Here is a 6,605-nt window from a genome sequence, read left to right as displayed (position 1 = left end):
AATTATTCACATACTGAACAGATTCGTTGACAAGAAAACACTGATCCGTAGCATGAGAACCTGCATAAAGCTCACAAACCATAGCTATCTGATTAACTCCATACGTAGCCAGAGAATCAACCTTCATTGATAGCGCTTGGAGCTGGGCTGCAATAGCGGTGGCTGCATCAACTTCCAGAATACCTGCTACCTTGCCTGACGTCATCCTCTGAGTTGGGTTTTGATGCTCATTTGCAGCCATCGTCTCTATAAGATTATACGCCTCAGTATAGCTTTTAGCCCATAAGGCACCTCCAGCTGCTGCATCGAGCATGGGCCGAGATTGGGCCCCCAAACCATTATAGAAACCAGTGATCACCATCCAATCCGGCATTCCATGATGTGGACATTTTCGCAACATTTCCTTGTAGCGTTCCCAAGCCTCGCACATAGATTCTGTAGGTTGCTGCGCAAACTGAGTAAGAGCACTCCTCATAGCAGCAGTCTTTGCCATCGGATAAAACTTCACCAGAAACTTTTGCGCAAGATCTTGCCACGTAGTGATGGACCCAGCTGGTTCAGAATGTAACCAGTTTTTAGCCTTGTCCCTCAGTGAAAATGGGAAAAGCCTCAACTTGATAGCCTCATCAGTCACGCCATTATACTTAAAAGTACTGCTGATCTCGACAAAATTCCTTATGTGCATGTTGGGGTCTTCAGTTGCCGCTCCTCCAAAAGAAACAGAATTCTGCACCATCTGAATAGTGCCTGGCTTGATTTCAAAGGTGTTAGCTTGAATAGCCGGATGAAGGATGCTTGACTGAATGTCATCAATTTTAGGCCGAGAAAAATCCATAAGAGCTGGATCAGCTTGAACAATACGATCTCCCATGTTTACTGGTTCTTTCTGCTCAGTTCCTGAATCCGAATCCTCAAAATCTAACTTCTCCGGAATATCAAGAACTTCGTCTGTCTCCTCAGCTGTATCTAAAGTCCTCTTGCGAGCACGAGAACGAGTTTGCATAAACGCTTGCTAAAGTACCTAAAAAACAACCGCAAAAAAAAAAGTAACTACTACGTCCTAATCACTGAGTCCTAATGACCAATGATGGTAAGTACATAAACTAAACAAATACGCCGAGTCCCCGGCAGCGGCGCCAAAAACTTGTTAGGGCGAAAACATGCACTAATATTCACGCAAGTATACGCGTTCGCAAGTAATATAGAATACTTTCTAGTTCGTTCCCTCAAAGACTCAGACTAAATTATTGTCTAATTAAACTCACTCACCAATGTATGATTACTTCTCAATGTTAAGATACTAACACTTAAAATTGTTGATTAATATTAACTATGATTAACTACTTAATTAATCACTTAACTAACATTTCAATTTATCAATAATAAAACACTCATGAGATCACAACTTCATTATTACTTCCTTCTATAGCCATTGTTATTACCCTTAGCATGAGACAGTGATGATATTAATCGAATAACACGATACTGATAAAAGCCAACTTTCATTGTACTAATACCATTCTACCAAGCATCCACAATTAAGATAGAAGTTGAATAGTCATCAATTATGTTGAGTTCCCATATGTCTACAGAAATTGACAACACAACGATTTAAGCACAAGTTATTCCTTTTGATTACATAGGGCAAATAAAACTGTTAGAGTTACCCACTAATCATGCACAACGTACATGAACCTATGCTAGCATGGCAAGTTCTAAATCTCAAGATCCACCGTCGCTTCACAAGAGATTAACACCCTATCTTATATGTTCGCGACGCACATAAGACGAATACGCACAACCAATACTAGATATCATGCAATCATCACACACTAAAGTATTAAACAATTAACTAAAGAATTCCATAATAAATCCGCTGCAACTCCATGATCACGATTAGCCCATAATAGCACTTATCGTCATCATGGGTTCATATGAAATCATGATAAACAAACACAAGAAAATAATAACTAAACTAATTATATTAAAACAGAGTACGTCACAAGAGTAAATAAGTTCAAAGCAAGAAAACTAGCATCCAACGTTACAACGAAATAAGAATCACAAGAATATATGCTTCCTCTTCGTTGCGGTGTGCTAAATCGGTCTTCTTCCTTATCTCCTTCGCTCCTTACGTAAAAACACAATCTTCTTCAATCCCCCTATGTGAAAACGTCTCAAATCTACTTATATCATAGTCCCATAAAACTCAGATTACATAGAAGTGGAAACCAAACAGAAGTAGAAGTCCTAAAATAATTTGTCTTTTTTCCCGACCCTGCGCGGCCGCTCAGCATAGCTGAGCGGGCGCTCAGCTTGCTGCGCGGTCGCTCAGCAATGCTGAGCGGGCGCTCAGACCTCTACTGGAAAAATTCTGATTTCGCTCCGTTTCTTCGCCGTAATCTGCCCGTTTCTTTCCTCTCGCAATGGTGAACACATGGCAAGGCTTATTCTTGATGATTCCTCCCCCGAAATGCAACTAAAACCCAGAAATGCATAAACACTAGAAAATCGCATCAAATACACAAAATACTTGATTTCAAGACACCAATTTAAGACGCTATAAGTGGTATAAAATGCCACTTATCATTCACATACTGAACAGATTCGTTGACAAGAGCATGAGAACCTGCACAAAGCTCACAGACCATAGCTATTTGATTAACTCCATATGTAGCTAGAGAATCGACCTTCATAGATAGCGCTTGGAGCTGCTTGCAATAGCAGTGGCTGCATCGACTTCCAGAATACCTGCTATTTTCCCAGGCATCATCCTATGAGTTGGGTTTTGATGCTCATTTGCAACCATAGTCTCGATAAGATTATAAGCCTCAGTATAGATTTTGGCCCACAAGGCGCCTCCAGCTGCTGCATCGAGCATGGGCCGAGATTGGGCCCCCAAACCATTATAGAAACCAGTGATCACCATCCAATCGGGCATTCCATGATGTGGACACTTTCTCAATATTTCTTTGTAGCGTTCCCAAGCTTCGCACATAGATTCTATAGGTTGCTGCGCAAACTGAGTAAGAGCACTCCGCATAACAGCAGTCTTTGCCATCGGATAAAACTTCACCAGAAACTTTTGCGCAAGATCTTGCCAAGTAGTGATGGACCCAGCTGGTTCAGAATGTAACCAGTCCTTAGCTTTGTCCCTCAGTGAGAATGGGAAAAGCCTCAGCTTGATAGCCTCATCAGTCACGCCATTATACTTGAAAGTACTGCAGATCTCGACAAAATTCCTTATGTGTATGTTGGGGTCTTCAGTCGCAGCTCCTCCAAAAGAAACAGAATTCGGCACCATCTGAATAGTGCCCGTCTTGATTTCAAAGGTGTTAGCTTGAATAGCCGGATGAAGAATGCTTGACTGAATGTCATCAATTTTAGGCCGAGAAAAGTCCATAAGAGTTGGATCGGCCTGAACAATACGATCACCCATGATTACTGGTTCTTTCTGCTCACTTCCTGAATCCGAATCTTCAAAATCTATCTTCTCCGGAATATCAAGAACTTCGTCTGTCTCTTCAGCTGTATCTAAAGTCCTCTTGCGAGTACGAGAACGAGTTTGCATAAACGCTCGCTAAAGTACCTAAACACAACCAGAAACAATAAGTAACAAATACGTCTTAATCACTGAGTCCTAACGACTAATGATGGTAAGTACATAAACTAAACAAATACGCCGAGTCCCCGGCAGCGGCGCCAAAAACTTGTTAGGACGAAAACACGCGCTAATAATACACGCAAGTATACGCGTTCGCAAGTAATATAGAATACTTTCTAGTTCGTTCCCACAGATACTCAGACTAATTATTGTTCAATTAAACTCACTCACCAATGTATGATTACTTCTCAATATTAAGACACTAACACTTAGAATTGTTGACTAAATATTAACTACAATTAACTACGTAATTAACCACTTAATTAACACTTCGAATTAATAATATTAAAACACTCATGAGATCACAACTTCATTATTACTTCCTTCAATAGTTATTGTTATTACCCTTAGCCTGCAACAGTGATGATATTAATCGAATAACACGAAACTGATAAAAGCCAACTTTCATTGTACTAATACCATTCTACCAAATATCCACATTTAAGATAGAAGTTGAATAAGCATCAATTATGTTGAGTCCCTATATGTCTACAGAAATTGACAACATAATGATTTAAGCACAAGTTATTCCTTTTGATTATATAGGGCGAATAAAACGGTTAGAGTTACCCACTAATCATGTAACATCATACATGAACCTATGTTAGCATGACAAGTTCTAAATCTCGAGATCCACCGTCGCTTCACAAGAGATTAACACCCTATCTTATATGTTCGCGACGCACATAAGACGAATACGCACAACCAATACTAGATATCATACAATCATCACACACTAAGGTATTAAACAACTAACTAAAGAATTCCATAGTAAATCCGTTACGACCCCATGATCACGATTAGCCCATGATAGCACTTATCGACATCATGGGTTCATATGAAAACATGATATACAAACACAAGAGAATAATAACTAAACTAATTATATTAAACCAGAGTACGTCACAAGAGTAATAGGTTCAAGCAAAGAAAACTAGCATCCACCGTTACAACGAAATAAAGAATCACAAGAAAATATGCTTCCTCTTCGTTGCGGTGTGCTAAAACGGTCTTCTTCCTTGTCTCTTTCTCTCCTTGCTTAATACAACGATCCAACCTTGTGAAAACGTCTCTAAATCTACTTATATAATAGTCCCATAAAACTCAGATTACATAGAAGTTGGAAGCCAAACAGAAGTAGAAGTCTTAAAACAATTTATCTTATCTTCCGACCCTGCGCGGCCGCTCAGCATAGCTGAGCAGGCGCTGAGGACCCTACTGGAAAATTCCTGAGTTTGCTCCGTTTCTTCGCTGTAATCTGCCCCTTTCTTTCCTCTCGCAATGCTGAACATATGCCAAGGCTTATTCTTGATGATTACTCCTCCGAAATGCAACTATTACCCTGAAATGCACACACTAGAAAAACACATCAAATACACAAAATACTTGAGTTCAAGACACCAATTTAATCTATTTTAAGACGTTCTAAGTGGTGTAAAATGCCACTTATCAGGGGGCACGTCCTCTTGGATTAATACATGGCGCGCCCAGTGGCTTGGTTACAAGATGGAAAATTATAAAGAATGCCCACTAATGACAAATCTTAGGGTTTGCCCAAAGTCAGTCAGATACTTTGAAAGGGAATTTAACATGATTGTTTGGGCAGACTCTTTGGAAGATCCTTGGAGGACGGAGATTATTATTACTAACCTATTTGATGCAGGTACTCTATCGAAGAACTCCTTCCTGTAGCATATTTATAGGAAAGGCGGTGTCCGTGGTCGAAGACCTCCAGGGGTATGCCTGATGATTGAAGACCTCCTCCTGTAGTCAATGAGTGTCCTCATTGAGGATGTGGGGTAAATTCTAGGTGTGTGCTTTGGGAGCTCTGTCTCTGTAGTCAATGGGTGTCCTCGTTGGGAGACTTCAGAGTATCCTGCACTTTGCACCCAAAAGCTTAGGATCACTTGTCCTGTAATCTGGTAGTGGCTCCTTATCGGGGGGCAAGGATGCGTTCAACATTTGGGGTGAACCACGGCTATACCTGCGTCCGCGGACTAGAGAAATAGCTAGTAGCGGAGGGTTATCCTTGGCCAGGGAGATGCCTTATCTGTGAAGTCTCGAAGCCGCGGACGGGTCTTGGGTCTTTGTGGTTGGGCCTCATCAGCGGACATTCCTAAAGCTAGTAGAAGAGGGTTTCCAGTAGGTTTCCTATTGGGCCTCGGGACAAGAGATCTAAGCCCATTAGGTTTCTTGTTCCCCAAGAACTACATTGGCTTGATTCCCTATAAATAGGGATACGTAGGCAAATTGCAAGGGGTCGGAAGCGAGAGCCATAAGGAGCCACCGCCAACCCTAAGTAATCTCAGCCCACAATTCATCACAACCACCACACTCCGCTCACTTTTCAGGCGAGGAACCACCATCGTAGATCTTGATTCCGGCTACGAATCTCAAATTTTGTTGTTACCAAATTCCTCCGTCAACAAATGGTCATCTCAAATAATAACTTCTCGATAGTATGAAACTGTCAGGATTATTATATCGGTCTTTATAATGTGTGCCCAAGGGCACACAATAAGCACTAGCTCTCATGAGTTTGGTGCATTTTGATTGGTGGAGTTGTTGTATGTTGTAAATATGGGGGTCCATCAATATTTATGATTAGAGAACCAATCAAAATGCACCAAATTTATGGGTGGTAGTTTTTATTGTATGATCTTGGGCACAATTAGAAAACCCGTTATTATATTACTAGTATTTTGTAGCTTTAGATAATGCTGACATGAGTTTCATTCGTGTAGCCGTAGCTTGAAGCTGAGTTATTATTTTAGGACTTCTTTTTCTTAATACATTGCTATTTTGTATATTTACTATTTATATTTTATCTTATAAATTGTTATCGATTTCGATAGTTTAGTAATTTGTATTACATTTTAATAAGTCAGTTAACATACATATCATAAATGCGCTGAAGTAACATTTCATTGTTACGGTAAAA

The 6,605-nt window shown here is 40.3% G+C and overlaps 1 non-coding gene across 1 annotated transcript; it reads left to right on the top strand.

The window, feature by feature from the left end:
• The first annotated feature begins 371 nt into the window (after window positions 1-371).
• LOC141681726 (small nucleolar RNA R71) lies at window positions 372-478 on the top strand. The gene has a single exon (XR_012559152.1). It is a non-coding gene; the product is annotated as a small nucleolar RNA R71 (small nucleolar RNA).
• The last annotated feature ends 6,127 nt before the right edge of the window (window positions 479-6,605 follow it).

Source organism: Apium graveolens, chromosome 8 (genome assembly GCF_009905375.1).
Source record: "Apium graveolens cultivar Ventura chromosome 8, ASM990537v1, whole genome shotgun sequence".
Lineage (NCBI taxonomy): Eukaryota > Viridiplantae > Streptophyta > Magnoliopsida > Apiales > Apiaceae > Apium > Apium graveolens.
Note: the sequence above shows the minus strand (reverse complement) of the source record. Positions and strands in the feature narration are given on the sequence as shown.